The sequence below is a fragment of the Anolis carolinensis genome, chromosome 3 (genome assembly GCF_035594765.1).
Source record: "Anolis carolinensis isolate JA03-04 chromosome 3, rAnoCar3.1.pri, whole genome shotgun sequence".
Classification (NCBI taxonomy): Eukaryota; Metazoa; Chordata; class Lepidosauria; order Squamata; family Dactyloidae; genus Anolis; species Anolis carolinensis.
In genome coordinates, this window is record NC_085843.1 from 101,883,668 (window position 1) to 101,904,835 (window position 21,168).

General features: G+C 41.5%; 1 protein-coding gene across 3 annotated transcripts in view; it reads left to right on the forward strand.

The window, feature by feature from the left end:
* arhgap6 (Rho GTPase activating protein 6) overlaps window positions 1-21,168 on the forward strand; it is a 276,724-nt gene that overhangs the window by 182,197 nt on the left and 73,359 nt on the right. The window contains exon 1 of one of the 3 annotated variants that reach the window (XM_062977256.1): window positions 17,674-18,007. The exons of the other annotated variants lie outside the window; for them this stretch is intronic. The gene's annotated coding sequence lies outside the window, so the exon portion shown is untranslated. Of the gene's footprint in view, window positions 1-17,673; window positions 18,008-21,168 lie in introns of those variants that run through there. 3 annotated transcript variants of the gene reach the window in all.

Sequence of the window (21,168 nt, forward strand, 5' to 3'; positions counted from 1 at the left end):
TAAAAAGTACCACTAAAGCAAGAAACATGAGTCATATTATGACATAAACTTATAATTTCGAGTACTTGAAAGGCTTCAGTAATTAGATATCATGAAAACTTCCTTTTACTAAGCTAGAATGATGTATATGAATAGCATTTAAGTTGGAAAATGGTTAATTATGTAAAAGCAGTAAGAATTGCTTGTCTGTATTCCTTCAATTGCACAGTCAGCCAAAAACAAAACACCAAAACCATCTAGCAAAAGTGAAAAATAATCCCATAACTTATCATATAAAATATAGATATTTAGTAGGAAGTCCTTGGTTCTTTGGGGTAATGAATGAACACAAGAAAGTCATGTGTGGTCAGACAGACAAGGCCTACGTAGGCCTGCATTCTGATCATACAGGGACTAACCAGATACCTATGGGAAACCCACAACTGTTGCACGAGGATAACAACAGCCTTCTGTTTGTGCTCCCCAGTTCTGGTACAGTGGGCCCTTGGCATTCTCTGGGCATCCAAGACCCACTATAGATACCAAAATCCGTGGATGCTCGAGTCGCATTATGTACAATGGTGTAGCAAAATGATGTTCTTAATATAAAATGGCAAACTCAAGATTTATTTTTAGGAGTTTTAAAATATATTAAAACTGTGGAAGGTGAATCTATAGATGCAGAATCCATATATACAGAGGTTCACTGTATTCAGAGGAACCTCAGCTTTCTCTTTCTTCTTGGTTACTGTATTTCATTGCATAATAGTCACACATTTATCACTTTTCTTTTATAAGAGGGGTGCCGCTATAATGTGGTTGAAAAATAATCAGGGCAAATATAAAAACAAGACAGCCTTCCTGCAGTAAACAAACTAACTAGGTTTCCCTCTCCATGTGTCTCGCTGCACTACATAAACCACAGCTTCACCCGCCTGCCTCCTTTCAACAAGGGTGATACACTCACTCGCCCTCCCACTCACCTTTCAGGCACAGCTGAGTCAGTGGCTTGAAGAGTGTCTAGTGAGGGAGTCCTTGAGTGAAGCTCACTTGCTGAAAGGGGGCAGGCAAGCAAACAAAGTGCTCTTACTGAAAGGGGAGGACAGGCAGGCAAAGTTGTTTTTTGTGTAAGGAAGCCTAGTTAGACTGTTTACAGTGGGAGACTGCCTTCATCCATTGGCTACACTGTGTGCTGGTTGTCTCATCTGCCAGCAGTACATTGGGACGATGAATCGAGGATGCAACCCTTATGTGAGCAAAGCAAAAAATACCAATTTTAGTACAAAACAATGGGGTGCAACTATTATGGCATTGTGACTATTATGTGATGAAATACGGTATTCATACTTGGAGAATTAGCTTCTAGCAAAGTTTGGCAAGACAGCTAAATTGAAAAACAACATGGATTTTTTAAATCAAGTCACAGCAAAGAGCTGTAAATGCTGTTACTCTCAAAGAATTCTAAACAATTTTCTTTACTTTGCATTCATGTTGTATCAGCTTTCTTATTTGTTCATGTTGATTTTCAATAGCTAAGATACTTATTTTGCTTTCTGTTACTGCGGAGATTTGATTCATAGAAAGAAAGAGACAAGTACTAAGTATGAGCTTAACTTTCTTTTAGCGGTCTTGTTGGGAATTTAGTTTTCGTTATGTAAACTGAGTAAAAGGTTGGGATTCAAGCCATTGATTATTTAAAAAAAAATTCCAAGAAAATAATTCGAACTAGTGTTTATCTGACACATTTTCAAAGCTTTCTGATAGAATCATAGAATAGTAGAGTTGAAAGAGACCTCATGGGCCATCCAGTCCAACCCCCTACAAGAAGCAGTAAAATCTCTTTCAAAGCACCCCCGACAGGTGGCCATCCAGCCTCTGCTTAAAAGCCTCCAAAAGAAGGAGCCTCCACCACTGTCCAGGGGAGAGAGTTCCACTGCCAAACAGCCCTCACTGTGAGGAAGTTCTTCCTGATGTTCAGGTGGAATCTCCTTTCCTGTAGTTTGAAGCCATTGTTCCATATCCTATTCTTCAGGGCAGCAGAAAACAAACTTGCTCCCTCCTCCCTATGACTTCCCCTCACATATTTGTACTTGGCTATCATGTCTCCTCTCAGCCTTCTCTTCTGCAGGCTAAACATACCCAGTTCTTTAAGCCGCTCCTCGTAGGGCTTGTTCTACAGACCCTTGATCATTTTAGTTGACCTCCTCTGGATGCTTTCCAGCTTGTCAACATCTCCCTTTAATTGTGGTGCCCAGAATTGGACACAGTGTTCCAGGTGTGGCCTGACCAAGGAAGAATAGAGGGGTAGCATGACTTCCCTGGATCGAGACGCTATACTCCTGTTTATGCAAGCCAAAATCCCATTGGCTTTTTTTGTTGCCACATCACATTGTAGGTTCATGTTTAACTTGTTGTCCACGAGGACTCCAAGGTCTTTTTCACACATACTGCTGTCGAGCCAGGCATCGTCCCCCATTCTGTATCTTTGCATTTCATTTTTTTCTGCCTAAGTGAAGTATCTTGCATTTGTCCCTGTTGAACTTCATTTTGTTGGTTTCGGCCCATCTCTCTAATCTGTCAAGATTGTTTTGAATTCTGCTCCTGTCTTCTGGAGTGCTAGCTATCCCTCCCAGTTTTGTGTCATCTGCAAACTTGATGATAATGCCTTCTAACCCTTCATCTAAGTCGTTAATAAAGATGTTGAACAGAACCGGGCCCAGGACGGAACCCTGCAGCACTTCACTCATCACTTCTTTCCAAGATGAAGAAGATGCATTGGTTAATACCCTTTGGGTTCATTCGCTTAACCAATTACAGATCCACCTAACCGTAGTTTTGCCTATCCCACATTTGACTAGCTTGTTTGCCAGAAGGTCATGGGGGACCTTGTCGAAGGCCTTACTGAAATCCAGATAGGCTACATCCACAGCATTCCCCGCATCTACCCAGCTTGTAACTCTATCGAAAAAAGAGATCAGATTAGTCCAGCATGATTTGTTTTTGGTAAATCCGTGTTGACTATTCGCAAGTACTGCATTTGTTTCTAAGTGTTTGCAGACCACTTCCTTAATGATCTTTTCCAGAATCTTGCCTGGTATCGACGTGAGGCTAACTGGACGGTAATTGTTTGGGTTGTCTTTTTTCCCTTCTTGAAGATAGGGACCACATTTGCCCTCCTCCAATCTGCTGGGACTTCTCCCGTTCTCCAAGAACTCTCAAAAATGATTGCCAGTGGTTCCGAAATAACTTCCGCTAGTTCCTTCAATACTCTTGGGTGTAGTTGATCCGGCCCTGGAGACTTGAATTCATTTAGAGCAACCAGGTATTCCTGGATGACTTCTTTCTCTATTTGGGGTTGGCTTTCCCCCAATCCTTCATCCACTCTATGTTGCTGAGGTTGAGGCTGGCTTTCTTTTTATGAGAAGACTGAGGCAAAGAAGGCATTGAATAGTTCTGATGAGCTTATGTAGCTTCTGATAGATAGTTATTGAAATATAATTCATTTTTAAGTATCAAGCTCAGTGCAACTATTGCAGTATGTTGAGAGAAGGATATGTTTTTTAAAGCAAAAATGTTACTCCCATGTCTAAGGCAATCAGCTTGCCAGGCTCAAAAGATAGGCAATACTGAGAGCAGGTGTTTTTTGCTTCAAGTGAGGGAAAATTGTTCAAAAGATTGTCAACCCTCCCCCCCCCCCCCCAAAATCACAGGCATGTGAGATGTTTACTATATTATAAGAGGAACAAATGGCGTCTTTTAGCCTCATCTCATTACCTTCTGGCCAATGAGAAATATATCTCTTTCGACATATATAGTCAAAGGGCATGGGCACGCTTAGTTTGCAGAGTTCCCTGTTACCCAAATAAGGGGATACCACACAAAAATATATTATGTCCATGCATTTACAAGCACAAGTAACTGAACAATTTGAGAGCAAAGGGCTGTTTGTGGTTGGGAACCTATGCAATCTTTTCTTAACCAGGCAGGCCTAGCAAAATGGAATCCAAAAGTTTACATTTTCAATGTAATGCTCCCAAAAAGAAGATTATTTTCAGTCCCATTGCCTATTGTTCCGTCCCCCAGGACGATGGTTTGCCTTACCTATTGGTCGTTTGTTTGTTTTCCCTCCTTTACATTTTGTTTGAGCCTCTGGCTGCAAAGGCCTAGGAAAGGTGGCTTGGAATCTGCAAGAGCTGGCTGCAGTTTTCTTTGCAGTGATTGGTCAAAGAGTGCAACATCTTAGGACCGCCCTTTTTACCAGGGTCTAGTCTCCATTTTGGAGCTTCATTCTGGCTATAGTCTTCCAACGTGCTGGAGCTGTGCAAGGCTAACTGGGACAAATCATCCTCAAAACCAGGCCAATCTAAGCCTATCCAAATTAGATAAGTATTGAATTATACTGATCTGGAATAGAAAATCTAGTTAGAGGAGCAGGGTTATTCCATCGCTTCTAGAACTAATCTTTGCTGTAAAGATAGGGAAGGAAAGAGTTTCTCCTTCTAATATAGACAGCGTGATTAGGGTATAGTGGTTTTATAATCACCTTTGCCTTCTGGAACCAGGGATAATTCTGCAACTAAAACCTATGGAAATTTGTTTCATTTTCTGCAACTTTAAGATCTGTGCCAGGTTTACAGCCTTGTATGAATAAACATCCTTTTTTGAAGTTATCCAGACTCAGTCGTTCAATATCTATAGGACAGCTTATAGGGATTTGCAGTTCGCCCGGATAAAGGACAGCACGTTTCAGATTTATAGCTTTTTATTGTCCGGCGGACGGCACAGTTTTGAGGTCGATCAGCGGTTTTTCCGCTTCAGCTAGCTTGCACGGCTTTATAGTTTTTTATAGTTTAGGAAGTTTTAGTATAGGCTGCGGCTTTTCCGCCTGAGCTCAGTCTGCATACCTAAAGACTCTACCAGCGTCTGAGGCAGTGGAGCCCGCTCTCAGACCTGAAGGAGTCAAATAGTGGGGCTCTATTTCCTTGCTATTTGGCTCGCGTGTGCGCACGTAGCCCAGTGGCTTTCTGGGTTTGCACAGGCTGTGCAGTTCCCAGCAACGTCCAGGGCTCCCTCGGCGGTAGACCTCGAGCCGCGGAGCACCAGCGACAGTTCTTTGGCTGGCTCTGAGGCGTGGAGCCCACCAAAACCAGGCTAGAACCTGGACAGGCCTGGCAACGCTGCTGCGAGTTCGGCCGGAGCACTCAACCGGCTTTGACAGCCTCTTCATCAGGAGTTCGGCCGGAGCACTCGTCCGGCTTTGACCTGCCTCATGGTCCGGCGGTGGTGACCTGCCTCATGGTCCTGCGGTGGTGACCTGCCTCATTGACCTGCGGCGGTGACCTGCCTCATCGTCCTGCGGTGGTGACCTGCCTCATCGTCCTGCGGTGGTGACCTGCCTCATCGTCCTGCGGTGGTGACCTGCCTCATCGTCCTGCGGTGGTGACCTGCCTCATCGTCCTGCGGTGGTGACCTGCTTCATCGACCTGCGGTGGTGACCTCCCTTCACAGCGGGGAGGAGGCGTCTCTTCTCTCCTCCTTTCCAAAGCCAGCCTCGGTGCTCCTTCGGCGGCAGGCCTCGAGCCGCAGAGCACGAGGTGCTTGAAAATTTGGCGAAGTCGCCATTTTGGCAGTTTACGTCACTCGGGCAAGGGAGGTATCAAGTGGCAAGTTGCTGTCAGTTGACATTTTGCAGCTTGCCCACCAAAGTCTGGCGCCAAAGGTCACAATCTTTGTAAAGTATAGTTACTTAGTGATATATATTGCTATGGTTAAGTGCTGTGAATTGTATTATATATTGAATTTGCTTTTATTGTAAATTTACTTGCAGGTATATTGCATTTGCCTTTGTTGTAAATTTACTTGCTATTAAGAATACATAATGTCTATGCAATTTCAAGATGATACAGATGGTATACCTCCTTCTGAGGCTGAAAGTAGGAATGAAAGGCCCCAAAGGATAAAGCACCCTTCAGCCAAGATGCTAGCCCATCTAATAGATGAAAAGGAGCTCCTCCATGTGAGGTTAGGTTCGGCATGGGAGCGAATTGTAACATTGATGGACAGAATTGAGAGCTTGGGTATTACAAGGGTGCCATCCATATTACAGACAGACCTTGAAGAGACCTTCGGTCTCTGGAGGGGTTTGGTGTCTAAGATAGTCCAGGTCCTCGAGCGAATTAACGCCAAGGATTCAGAGTTAGAAATAGTGAGTGTCTTAGCTGACACTAATGAGAAAGAAAATAAGGTGAGGGCAATTCTAGATGCCTTGGAATTTAGTTCTCCACCTGTTAATCTAAGGTCTGAGCCAAAAGGAAATCAGTCTTCCTTATGCAGCCATGAGACCAATCTTTTAAAATCACCTGCTGTGGCACTTAGTCTTAAGTCCAACCGCTCTAGCCAGGTATCTAAACTAAGGGAGTGTGCATCATCTAAACATAGCCACTCTAGCAAGTCTTCTGCTGCTGGGAGTGCCATCTCTTCCCTAGCTGCCTTGCACATTAAGGAGGCTGCACGTCTGGAGCTAAAGAGCAAGGTAGCGGGGGCGGAGGCTGATGCTAAGGCAGCTGATCTCACCCTTCCCTTTAAAGAAGAAGAGCAACGACTGCAAATAGAACAGGCCCGTAGACAAAGCGAAATGCAAATGGAACAGGCCCGTAGACAAAGCGAAATGCAAATGGAACAGGCCCAAAGACAAAGCGAAATGCAAATGGAACAGGCCCAAAGACAAAGCGAAATGCAAATAGAACAGGCCCGTAGACAAAGCGAAATGCAAATAGAACAGGCTCGTATAGAGATGCTTAGAATAAAGATGGATGCCGCAGCCAAAAGGGTAAGGGCTGAGACTTTGGCCAAGGCCCTAATTGAGCCACTCACAGAAGAAAATGTAAGCCAGTTACCAATACAGGACCCTTCTGCCAAAGTGTTTGCGCACCTTGGCAGCATGTACAGTCAGTTTTCGGATGAGGAACAGGGAGACTTCTCTCCTTACCCAGAGCAGGGCCCCAAAGTCACTTTTGAATTTCCTGCAGAGCAGAGCGTCATAGCGGGGAGCTCACCCTTGCTCGAGCTACCTGTGCCTCCTGCTAAAACCCTAGGTCAGTCAATCAGGGCCTCAAGGCCGAGTGCTAGTTGGCCCCTACAGACAGCTGCACAGGGAACCATCGATTCGTCAGTGGTCGATGTCATCCCTCCAAGAGGCCAAAGGTTGACGCAAGGTACACGGTGGGAGTCCACTCCACAACAGCAAACTCCTCAATTGTTCCCTTCGACGCCAGAGTCCCAGCTTGTCTCCATCATCAGAAGCCCCAGAAGAGATCTTAAGGACAAGGGTGTCGAAAAGTTTTCGGACAAGCCTGAGGAATTTCTTCTCTGGAAGGCCACCTTCCAGAGAGCAATCAGAGACTTAAAGTTATTGCCTGAGGAAGAACTGACTCTTCTGGCTGCATGGTTGGGCCCAGCCTCATCCTCACAAGTTAAGAAGATCTACGCAGCCCACGTAGCCGATCCCGACAAAGCCCTGGAAAAGGCCTGGGCCAGGTTGCAGCAGAGGTATGGGGCCAGCACAGAGATTGAAGCATCTCTTATGGACAAGCTCCAAAGGTTCCCAGCTTTAAAACTCAAAGACTTCAAACTCTTGTGGGACCTCAGCGATCTCCTTGCGGAATTAGAGTCGGCCAAGGAGAATCCAGAACTGCCCGGTTTGAAGTGCCTCGATCAGCACCTGTCCCAGAGGCAGATCTTGACCAAGCTGCCCTTCACTTTGCAAGAACGCTGGGGACAGGAGGTCTTCAACTACAAGGAGGCCCACTCCCAGGCATACCCTCCATTTTCTCATTTGGTCCAGTTCATCACCAGGGCAGCCAGAGAAAGGAATGATCCACAGACGGGCCTCCCCACCTTATACCAAGGGACCCAGCCAGAGAAGGCACCTAAAGTGGACAAGAAACCATCTAGAGAGGCCAATAGACCTGTCAGCGTAAAGGCAGTCGAAACTCAACACAAGACTGATGAACCCAGGTCGGAGGTAAAAGAGGTGCTCTGCCCCATTCACCAAAAGCCTCACAGTTTGGCCAACTGCCGGGAATTTGGCAAGAAGCCTTATAAAGAAAGACAACAGATTGTACAGAAGCTGGGCATATGTTTTAGGTGCTGTGGAGCAACTCTTCACTTTGCATCCAACTGCAAAGAGGATGTCAAATGCGCAAGGTGTAACAGCCTTAAGCATTGCACCGCGATGCACAACTCTGACGCTGTCTCCCACGCCAAAGGGGACACGTTTTCCAAAGAAGGGTCATCTACTGAAGCCACCAACATGCAGGCCGCGTCACGGATGCAGGAGGATGCTCCATCGGTCGCCTGCACTGAACTATGCTCTAACGTGCACCAGTTCAGAGTCTGTCATCCTATCTGCCTAGCGGATGTATATCCATCCAAGAGCCCTTGGCTTAAAAAGAGACTCTATGTGGCCCTAGATTCACAGAGCGATGCCTCCCTAGCTACTCCAGAGTTCTTCCGCATGTTTGACCTTAAAACCAAGATGGTCGATTACACCATGACTACATGTGCAGGAAAAAAGAAGTTGCAGGGTCGCATAGCATCTGGCTTTGTTGTCTCCTCTTGCGACCAGAAGAGACAGTTCAAGTTGCCAGACCTGATTGAGTGTTCCTCCATCCCTCGGAACAAAAAACAAATTGTAACTAGAGAAGTTGTGGAGGCTCATCCACATTTGCGACGGTTAAAGAATGCCATACTGGCCTTTCGGCCAGATGTGGACATTGCCCTTCTGCTTGGTGCGGACTGTCCGAACTTGTTCTATGTGAACGACCAAGTTAAGGGACCTCCAGGGGCGCCCATTGCTCAGCTGCTACCACTAGGCTGGACAGTTACAGGCCCAGTGTGCATAAACAAGATGCACCCACCATCGTCGTTGGACTCCAATCAAGCACAGGTGCTTAAAGGTGGACGTCCTACACTTGTGCGCAGTTGCCTAAGTCACATCTCAGTCTACTGCCAAGGAATAACTCCAGAGTATTCCTCCACCTTCAAAGTCTCTGAGAGAGACGAAGCCATAGCGCTCTCGAAAGATGAGCAAAGGTTTTCGGACATTATGAATGCTCAAGTCTCACGAAGTGCAGAGGTGAAAGTTTGCAAGATGACCACAGAAATCAAGATGGGCCAAAGATCTTGCCTGGAACCACACCGTTTTGAATGTTTTTCGGAGTGGCACAGTCTTCTTAGAGCAGTAGCTAGGCTTATACATCGTTTAGCTTGCAAAGATAGTGAGCCTTTACAGGTCCAGGATATGATAAAGGCTAAGAGCGTCATATTCAAGTCAGTACAGAGATCTGCTTTCAAGCAGGAAATAGCTAGGCTAGAGCAAGGGCTCAACATCCCTAATCAAAGTCTTCTAAATGAGTTAAACCCATTTCTAGACAAGGAGGGTATTTTGAGAGTTGGAGGAAGGTTAGCCAAAGCTAAACTCAAGGCGTGCATAAAAAACCCCATCATCATACCCCCTAATAGTCACACTGCATTGCTGCTCGTTCGGCATCACCATGAAAGGATCCATCATCAGGGTAGAACTCTGACTGAGGCGACCCTTAGAAATGAAGGCCTGTGGGTGGTAAATGCTAAAAGTTTGGTCAGCAGTGTTATTTTTAAGTGTGTCAAATGTCGGCGACTCAGACGTAACTGTCAAAGTCAGTTAATGGCAGAACTACCTCAGGATAGGACTTTGACAGACCCACCCCTTTCCCATGTGGGAATCGATGTGTTTGGTCCTTGGGAGGTTGTCACTAGGAAAACCAGGGGTGGTGTTGTAAATAACAAAAGATGTGCGGTTTTGTTTACTTGTTTGTCAGTACGAGCTGTCCATATAGAGGTTGCAGAGGGAATGGACACTTCATCATTCATAAACGCATTGAAAAGGTTCATAGCCCTCAGAGGGCCAATTAAGTCAATTTGGTCGGACTGTGGCACCAATTTTGCATGTGCAGACCTTAGCCAACCACTTCTGGGAGAGGTGGAAGGCCGAATACTTAAGCCAGCTTCCAACCAGAAGACTCTGGCAAACCCCAGAGGACAATTTCAAGGTGGGAAACCTTGTGTTGCTAAAGGACAAAGACTTGCCCCGCTATGCCTGGCCTATGGGCATTACACTAAAGACCTTTCCTTGCCCTGACGGTAAGGTTAGAAAAGTTCAGGTAAAGACTCATAGTAAGGACAAAATGTCTGTCCTGGACAGACCAACCAGCAATCTCGTGTTGCTTGTCCAAAGTGTGTAAGTTTTATAGTGTTTGTATTGTTGTGTATACAAAGGTGTTTGTATGTTTTTGATTGGTAAATTCCCACATCCTGGGAATTTAGCGGGGAGTGTTCCGTCCCCCAGGACGATGGTTTGCCTTACCTATTGGTCGTTTGTTTGTTTTCCCTCCTTTACATTTTGTTTGAGCCTCTGGCTGCAAAGGCCTAGGAAAGGTGGCTTGGAATCTGCAAGAGCTGGCTGCAGTTTTCTTTGCAGTGATTGGTCAAAGAGTGCAACATCTTAGGACCGCCCTTTTTACCAGGGTCTAGTCTCCATTTTGGAGCTTCATTCTGGCTATAGTCTTCCAACGTGCTGGAGCTGTGCAAGGCTAACTGGGACAAATCATCCTCAAAACCAGGCCAATCTAAGCCTATCCAAATTAGATAAGTATTGAATTATACTGATCTGGAATAGAAAATCTAGTTAGAGGAGCAGGGTTATTCCATCGCTTCTAGAACTAATCTTTGCTGTAAAGATAGGGAAGGAAAGAGTTTCTCCTTCTAATATAGACAGCGTGATTAGGGTATAGTGGTTTTATAATCACCTTTGCCTTCTGGAACCAGGGATAATTCTGCAACTAAAACCTATGGAAATTTGTTTCATTTTCTGCAACTTTAAGATCTGTGCCAGGTTTACAGCCTTGTATGAATAAACATCCTTTTTTGAAGTTATCCAGACTCAGTCGTTCAATATCTATAGGACAGCTTATAGGGATTTGCAGTTCGCCCGGATAAAGGACAGCACGTTTCAGATTTATAGCTTTTTATTGTCCGGCGGACGGCACACCTATCACAATAAATGCAAATAAAAAGGACATTTCTGGATATTGGAAGCCATGTTTAGTCCCACCTCCTTCCAAATTCTCAATAAAAGCTGAAGACAATCTCCCACCTTTTTGCTGCCCACCTTTTCATAATCTTGTATCTTATCAGAATTGAAAGAGCTGGAAGCCAACCTCTGCACTGCTGTTTCTCAGTCATCCCCCCCCCCCCCCCCAGTTTGCTTAGCTCTTGAGAACCTCTCAGTCTCACTTCATGCATTCAGAGGTAGAGCCAAGTTTCACTATGTAAACCATTTTTACCTTTAAAGATATATTCCATTTAGAAGATGCAGTCTTTTGAGGTGCAGAATAATTACATGAAGGACATTCATGCAAATTTTCACTGTCTCTATAGGTTTGGACAAATTTAAGTGCATCTAAAAGAAAAAAGAAATAGGAAGTGGCCAAAACCATAGTGGTGGCAAACAAACAAATAGGTAAAAGCTAGGGAAAACTACCTTTTTACTTGAAGAATGTAGAACAGACATTAGGAGGCATCCATACGAAAAGGAAGACATATTGAAATATGAAAGAAATTAAGAAGAAAAAGGCAATCAAATGGTTGCATGGTGCAAACTCCGCACTATGCTATAGTTTGGAAGAAAGAAAGAAATGGGGTAGAGAATTAAAGAAAGGGCCAGGCAGAACACTGGCTCAGTGGCTCTTGTGAAAATTTGGGAGGGAAGGAGAAGCAGTTCAAGGAGACTTGCAATCATAGTTGAAAATAAATTTGTTATCTCAGAATGCTGCTCAGATAAGAATTTCCATCACTTTACTTGATAACAAGATGAGTACTTTCTGAAGGCACTGGATTATCCAGAAGACTGATTAGAAGATCAGGCAAGTCTGTTAAATTAGGAGACCTGGAACACATACATGCTATGCTAATGAGCAGAGTATAAACAGCCTTTGCACTTCACTTACACTGACAATGAACATATGCCATGATTCTTCCCTGCATGATGTGGTGTTAATATATTATTCCATGGACTTGATGAGGCGGAATATTTCAGTGTGGAAAGGGAAATCCTCTTGGATCATTAAACCACGAAATTCTGTCAATTTGCTACATGGCAAACTCTGTACATTCCCATTGGCTTGATCATTCTAAACAAGAACACAATTTTAACGTTACAAAACTGAGATTATGTGGACATCTTACTTTTGTATTCAAAAATATTTGGAACACTTAAAATAGTGCTTTTTAATCTATTCTCTGGAACCCTCTTTCTATATTTATTTGAAAGAGGCAGTGCATTTTCAGATCTGTTTTGGCTGCACAAGTAGAATACATTTATGAGCCAACATAGCATACAGGCACACAGGCACATTCCATTGAGCTGAGCTTACTGACTGCAAACACAATCTTTTTCAACTGTTTGTTCACAATTGATTCTATAGCATGGAATTTCCCTAAACTGGTGATTTGACTAGATAAGGAGTTATGATATATAACCACACAAAAAATCCCATTGCAAAATTGAATTAAAGAATAAATATAGGTCAACCCACACAAAAATGGAGAAATTCAGAAATTTACCCTACCATTCATTGGGTGGTAGCATACCAATATAGAAATAAAATGTAGAAGAAAGGGAATAAAATATGTCTGTGCTTTGTTGATCTCACAGTATATATTGTTTGGGGTCTCAAATAGAAAGAAATCCAGGATAATAAATAAATAGGTGTGTTTTCATTTTGGTTTTAAAACGTCTTAAAAAAAAACACCATCACTACAGCAATGCACTTGTATTCCATAATTCCCATACAGATTCCTAGGCAAAAGATCTTTCAGGTTACAGAAAAAGTCAAATAGCAGTATCCATATATTTTGTGTTCTCTTTAGTTGTTTAAAATTAAAAGTTTAGGGATGAGAACCATGCTTTCCTCCAGTGTTGTTGGGCTTCCATCAAATAGCCAATGGCAAGGAATGTTGGAACCTTCAGTGCAGTAGTGATTTGAGGACTTGATTATTTCCTCTCCTAGTAAAAAGAAAATGGCGAGTAGCTGATGTCTGTGAGTGAAATAGCATACCAGATGTGAATACTGAGAGAAAAAGCATTAACTAAACAAACTAAAGACAAGGCAAGTGTTAAAATACATGTGTTTTTAACCATTAAGGATTGTTTAGGTGCGGATATTACTCAGCTATATATTTCACAAATTGACAAGGGAAATATGAATAATCTTTATTAGATAAATGTTTAAGACAAACACAATATATTTTATGCTCTGAAAATCTGAGTCGATGCCAATAGGCAAGCTTAAAAGTTTTTCAGTTTGTTTGCTGTTTAATGTTTTAAATGAACTATACAGATTTGTTGGCTTAATGATAGATATTAAATTTGGTAGCTAACTGTCTGAAATTTGAAATCCTCACTTGAGGTCTTGTTGCTTATCCCTGAAAGTCTACATTTTATTTTGATTTCTAGTTATTTAATGATGGTTTTAAAAGTACTTTACCTCTTTTACATCACCCTGGGAGGACCTGGTGAACCAAAGGACAATAAATACGTTTCTTAAATAAGTAAACAAATAGGTTGGTAAGTACACATGACAGGGCTTTATTGATAGTGGCACCTCAGCTGATTCTCAGGTGAGCTTCTGATGTTGCTGCTAGGACTAATATTTTGTGTGGCTTTGATCCATAAAAATGGAAATACCATATCTGGCTGCTTTAACTATCCTCAGCTCTTAAAGTACTGTAAGGAAATTATGTTTATCTGTTTATGTATTTTTAATTTGAATAATGTTTTGTACATCACCTCAAAGGCATTGGTTGAATGAGAAACGATAAATAAATTCCTTAAATAGTTTTTCATGTAGTTTTTCATTTAGGTTTTGCAACTTTGTCCTCTTACCAATCTCAAAACAGGGAAATTTGATAACAGAATTGGAATGCCTGTGTGGAAGAAGAATAGGAGAAAACATTTCTAGCACTAATTCTGAACTCAGTGGAAAATTGGAGTGGACAACTTCAAGAAGATTGGAGGACATGGTCCTAATATTTGATGAGTACAGGAATTTTCCTTTTGCTAGGCTACTATAGTCATAAAATTGTGAGCATTGTAACACATGTGGGAAATGTTGCAAAGAGTTAACACATGTGTGCATTTTTATTCTCTGCAACCATTCCTTTCATCTCATATTTATGAAATCTAACATTACAGTAGAGTCTCACTTATCCAACGTAAACGGGCCGACAGAATGTTGGATAAGCGAATATGTTGGATAATAAGGAGAGATTAAGGAAAAGCCTATTAAACATTAAATTAGGTTATGATTTTACAAATTAAGCACCAGAACATCATGTTATACAACAAATTTGACAGAAAAAGTAGTTCAATACACAGTAATGCTATGTAGTAATTACTGTATTTACGAATTTAGCACCAAAATATCATGATATATTGAAAACATTGACTACAAAAATGCGTTGGATAATCCAGAACGTTGGATAAGCGAGTGTTGGATAAGTGAGACTCTACTGTATTTCCTAAAATACTCATAAGTAATCCTGGCTACTGAATATTCTTTATGAGCGCTTTTAGGAAAGAATCGAAATATAAGCACAAGTATTTATGGTATATGACCAGAATTACTTGCTATTTCTCTGTTATTTGTATTTAATTTTCTTTGGGAAAAGGTAATCACCTCAATTTTCCCAAACATTACAGTCAATACATTACTTTTGCAAAAATCTAGAAAATGTTTTCATATTGAACTTAGGGTTTGTTGACACTGGCCTAAACCCCCGATTTTAACCAGAAATTGAACCTGGATGTTCACGTGACATCCAGGCACTTCCAGTCCTTAATACAGAGTGAAACCTTCTCCTTGCTTGCATCGGCATGACAGGGACAACAGATCTGGTAAGAGTGACCAAGGCCGAATCGGGTTCAGAATGACTCGCCAGCCTGGACTCCACTGTCCTGGGTTTAGGTGGAGCATCTGGACAGCTCTGTGGAATTTGGAGCCAGTCCAGAGCAGAAATGTATAGAGAGGTGGAATTCAACAATTTGTTCATATGCCAAAGACTCTGCAGAGGCCGAGGGGGCATAAAAGACTTTATAAAGAAGGCCATCTTTTTTTAACAGTTAGATAAGCTTAGGTTTTGACCTAAGACAATTGCATGGGGCATAATCTCTATGTTTTTCATCTATTAAAACATGGAGACTATGCCCATAGTCTTAACTGCGATAGTAGATTAATATAATCTATATATAACACTGAGAACCAGTATGGTATAGTAGTTAGACTTTTGGATTAGGGCTTGATGGATTCAAATGCTGGTCTCCAGTAACCCATGATGTTTATTGGATGACCTTGGGCCAGTCATTCTCTGTGAGCATGATTTGCCAGTAATATAATGATGAGAAGATGTGTGGTTTGTTTGCTTGACCTCTCTCTCTCCCCCCCCCCCCCCCCGCCTTAAGCTCGTTGTCCTAATTATCAGTGATTGCTTTAAATTGTCTCCATTGTTGAATTCCTGGTATTGTTTCCATTGTGGAACATAGTTCTCAGTGTTTCTGCTTGATTTCCCCCTTTTTTATCTCTGTGAAATGGAACCAAGAAGAAAAGCACTTCCTAGCATTGCCTGCTCTGACATTGTTGGAAATGTTGATCAGAAGGTGCAAATTGTCAAAGCAGAGATTATTCTGGAGATAGCAGGAGTGTGTAGAGCTCTTCCAATAACATTCTTTTTATGCAGTGGAAATTCAGATGCCTCTAAAAGTGTATGTCTTTCCTTCTATATTTGAGGACTGTAAAGCAAACCTTTGTTTGCCCTTCATATCCAGTATGCGGAGATATATCTTTGAGCACAGCTTTTGAGCTGTCATGGCTTTTAGAAGATATATTCATGGGTGGAACGAATGGAGCAGGCAATAAACAGCTTTACTTGGACAATGCCAGGAAAAAGTGTGGTGGAAGAAAAGGAGGGGGCGTTGTGGCTCAATATTGTTTGGAGGCACCAGTTCCCTGTGGGCCACCTACATGTAAACACAGAATCAAATCCTGATACATTACCATTTTATACTCTATATACTAACTGAAGAGCAATCATATGTCTGAAAACAGGTACTGCTGGAAATTGTGAAGCAGTTATAATCCTGGTCCACAATTGCACCTGGTCCCTGCTGTTCTGCAGCAAGTTTCCAAGGAAGGGAGGGAGGGAGGGAGGGAGGGAGGGAGGGAGGGAGGAAGGAAGGAAGGAAGGTCAATGAGCCCATCCCTGCAAGGAAGAGCTAAAGCAAAGGAGAACATCTGTCTATTTAAGAGGTTATAACGGTGCTCCATGCAGTCATGCCGGCCACATGACCTTGGAAGTGTCTATGGACAATGCCGGCTCTTCGGCTTAGAAATGGAGATGATCACCAACCCCCAGAGTCGGTCACGACTGGACTTAACATCAGGGGAAAACCTTTACCTTACCTTTTAATGGGGAAGAATAAATTGTATTGCTGCTCTTAAAATGTCTCCATCTATGCAAATATATATAGTGATGGGTATCTAAATAAGGGAGAAGAAATAAAACACAACATAAAAAGGAAGGGGGTAGAATAGCAAGAAAAACAATCAGCCTCTATTAAGTACCCTATGTGAAGGCAGTGGCTAAAGGCAGAGAGGGAAGTGCTTCCATATCATTATCTTTCTCTTGTCCAAACTGAAGAACGAAAGGTGGTCTCCTTCTTCCTCTATCTAGTTTGGGAAGCAGTGTGCTTACCATTTTGAGTGCTTGGGGTGGAGTGCAACAGCGGTGCCGTTTTTCTAAGGTCTTGCTGCATCACCCTGTCTGTAGAGATCTTGTGGTGGCCATTTTTACAGCCTTAAAACTTAACACCAAGGAAAAAAAGAAACACATTGGCAAAAGGCACAATGAAGACTATCATCCCTAAAATATCCATCAAACCTACCTCAAACTGTTTGAGCACATACAAATGTTAATTCTTGAATTTATGTCCCATATTAATGCAACAAATGCTGAATTCTCTATTTGTAGGGTGAAGTGAATACCATTTTAATCATGAATTAACATTTTAAACTTCTTCCAAAATTAGTTGTGCATGAATTGGTTCATATATCCCATTTTGGTGGTACTATTACAGGTAAATTGTTACGAAGTTAATTGTATGTGGTTTTTTTCTTTCAAAAGAAGGCTTTGTTTTTGTTGTTTTTATGTAACATTTAGTTAACACGTGTGTAATTTCTGTTTTTAAGCATATTGCAGATGGTGGTGTAATTTCTTAGGGTTAGAGAAATTGCATGAAAAGATTAAAAATAAAAGGACGGATAGCCTTGTATGAGAATGGGTGAGAGGGAAGGGGGAGAGAGAGAGAGAGAGAGAGAGAGAGAGAGAGAGAGAGAGAGAGAGAGAGAGAGAGATCAGATATCTTTACCAGACTCAAATGGATTTTACCAGATGTGTGCAGCATTCTTTTGAGTGTTCCTAATAAGGAAACTTTGCACAGTTACAGCTCAGTTCTGCATTTGTATAGCAGCGCAGAAGAATTTCTTTGGAAGGAAAACGAGATATTTAGTTCTTGTATTGGTTCAAAACAATCTTCTTCAGATAAGCAGCAAGTTAACAGATTGTGCTGTATCTACTTTTTTCCTCATATGTACACTTAACATAGCAGTTGGCAAGAATAAGTCTGTAGAGCTAACTTGAGAATCTAGATAACGATTTCTTTTTGACTTTTATGATTTATGATGGTAAATATCTTTGGCAGCTAAAGGAACTGTAGGAGTGCAGCCTGTTTCTAAGACAACTGATGTTAGGTGACTCCAGGGAAGTATCTCAGTCTCTCTTTCCTGCAAGAGTTTTAAACTGGATTAAACGTCTTCATCCTTGGCTTTATCAAATCAACAAAGAACGTCCATGGGAAATCAGATGTGTTTAATGGGTAAGAAAATTGTTGTTTAAATCTACAACAGTGCTGTAGTAATGCTTAGAAAGAATAAATGACTCTGTTTTAATTTTTCATTGCTTTAAATAGATAAAGAACAAGGCCCTGTCCTAGCAATGTTTCTCTATCTATACAGAACATATTTCTTGCTTAAAAAGAGCGACAGTTGTACCTGGCATTTAGTAAATTAAAAGTCAACAAGCAGAACATTCTCAGAGATCTTTATTTTGTCTGTTCCTGTGATTTTGCATGCGCTGCTAATAAGCTGGAAAGGGGGAAAAGACCTTCACCAGCATAAGTGATGTGTAATTAAAGTCAATTATATGACTAACTACATGGTTTATTTGAAAATCCTTTGAAGTTTTTGCTAGGGTTCAATTATCTTTGTAAATGAATGTGTGATAGCTCTGAAAGTAGATATGTTGCATAGCTTGATGAAAGGTTTAATGTTCTCATTATTATGGCTGAGTGCATTTGGTTGTAGTAGTTGTTGTGTGCCTTCCAATTGTTTCCCACCTATGGCGACTCTAAGGAAAATCTACCACAGGGTTTTCTTTGAAAGAGTAGTCCTCCTTTGAGGCTGAGAAAGTGTGGATTACCCAAGGACACCCAGTGGGTATAATGGCTGAGCAGGAATTTGAACCCCATTCTCTAGAGGCATTGTTCAACTCTTAAACCACTGCACTATGCTGCCTCCTGGGTATTATTACCTCATTTTTTTAAAAAAAATAAACCTCAATTGTCAGTTAATTATCTAGTCAAACCCTTTGCTGAATTTTAAGCAAAATATGTCCCCAGGCTGTTCCATAGTTTCATGATTAAAGAAAAAATGGCACCATATTTTATAATGAAGATATATCTCAATATAATGTTTCATGTATCTAAAGTTGAATATTTAATAACCTCAATTGTGTAGGGCAGGGGTGTCAGGAATTCCAAAACCATTTTCCAAAGGTAGCCACCTCCACCCACCATTTCTAAACCAAATCTTCAAATTAGACAACTTACTGCAAAGTATAGCAGTCCCAAATAAAGACTGGTCATCTCCTGGCTCAGTCTAAAAGTATCTTGTAACTCTAGCAATTGTTTCTGTTTTTCATAACAGTGGGAAATTTTACAGGCTATTTTTCCTTCTCTCAGTCCAAAATAAATGTTTCTTTGTAAAACAAAGAAAGAAACTAAAGGGCAGTATTTGGACTGTTTGAATTTTGGGAGTTCCCAAGAATTAATGATAACCGCTTGATTTGTACCAATCACTAACGAACCACTTCCTACAGTGAGGATTAGAACCCTGCCATGGGAATGAAAAACAATCCTCATTAGTAATGCATTCATATTAATTTAATGATGACGTAAACTGCAGCATATACATTTTGGGAAAGACAATATGACCTGCATCATACTTCAGTACTTCAAGCCTCAGGTACTAAATCTGCTCGCTATAGCTAAATGACATGCATAGGTGATAGATCTGCTAATAGTATCCTAACAGTATATAAAACTAGGGGAGTCGTATATGTCCCTGCAGCATTGAAATTGTTTAAAGCAAAAAGAATCCTGCAATTCATTTGTGGTTCTTTTCTGGGGTCTACTTCATCATTTGCTCCACTAGAAGGGGTATAATCTAAGTTTCTTAGATTGCTTATACGGATCCCCAGTAATGTTTCTAATTAATGGATCAGATTTGAAACCAGGATGCTATAGGTAGAAACGCTGATCTATCAAAATGGTTAAGTTGTCACCATAATCATCATGGTATTATCCCCTTTGTTCTTCATAAAAACTTCCAGTCCAGCTGGCTCAGGGCAGTCTTAAGAGCCCTACAACAGATGGGTCTTTCCACTCAATCCCTTCTAGCTATGGGAGATGATAGGGCCTGTGCACTAGTCAGAAAAGTTTTGATATACCAAGGCAGATAGAACTCATGAAGTCACCTAAATTTCTAGCACCAGAACATTTAAGATGGCAAGTAATTACAGCGCCTTATTTTTACTTCATTGATAACAGCATCCTGAGAAGATCATTCAGTTTGGCCAGACATCCAAGATGTTAGAGAGCAAATATAAGAAAATTCTACTTGAAAGGAGGCTTTGCCCCTGCCCACTTGCTGAAATAGATTCCTCAGAGCATATGCTTTTTAGATGCCCTAGCTGTGAAAACCCCCTTAAGGGAATCTACAGTCTAGTGCTAGTAAGCCTGTCTGGCTCAAATGTTCAAGATATATTGGACTATATGTTAATAGGCGGCAACTCCAGAATTATAAGATTATTGGCCTGCTTCTGTGCATCAGTGTGTAAAAATAAAAAGTGACATTCAGCAGTCAGACCATATGGAACAAGATGTTTTTAACATGATATAGTTTTAAGGTGTAGGGTATCTTTTTAAAACCTATAGTCAGAGTAGGGTCTTATACGGTAAGTATCTTTTATAATGGTGTTAATTTTAATTTATATCCGAACCTAATGCAAACACTGTACTGATGTGGATGGATGATTGTAAGATGGGATTCTATACTGGTCGTTGACCGTAAATAAAAGACTTGATAACTCCCCCATGATAACTCTTTTAGGGGTGAATTTACCTTTCCAGGGGTAGATTTCTCTCACTTCCTGTTGTTTCACGCTGTTCATAACTATGAGTCATTTGTAAGTTTGATGCTTATAACTCGGGGACTGCCTTGCATCACGTTGATCCTCTCTTCTAACTTGAGATGCCAGGGACTAAACCTGGGACCTTACATTCTTAGGTAAGGGGAGAGGGGAGCAATAAGGAAACAAGTTTCATCTGATGTAGTTGTATCATCATCCCATTCTTCTTTTGTACTCCAGAGAGAACTGGCAATGTAGCAGATCATGTAAGAGACCTTTGCACAGGGTGATTTTGCTTGCTGTCTTCTGGCCATTTGACAGCTTTCCTTTTCTGCATTATACTTCATTCTGTTTCCACTTCCTTCAGTGATATAATTGCATTATATCTGAGGCTTAAATATTGTACTATGTCAATATATCTCTGGAAGTGGTTTTTAATCCATGAAAGCTCATGCTAAAATAAATAAATCTGTTTATACACTAAAGGAATTCCTTTGTTCCCATCTATTTATTCTGTGGGACTGTCAGCTTCCCATGTTTTCTCTTCTCTGATTTTTTTTGTCATCAAAG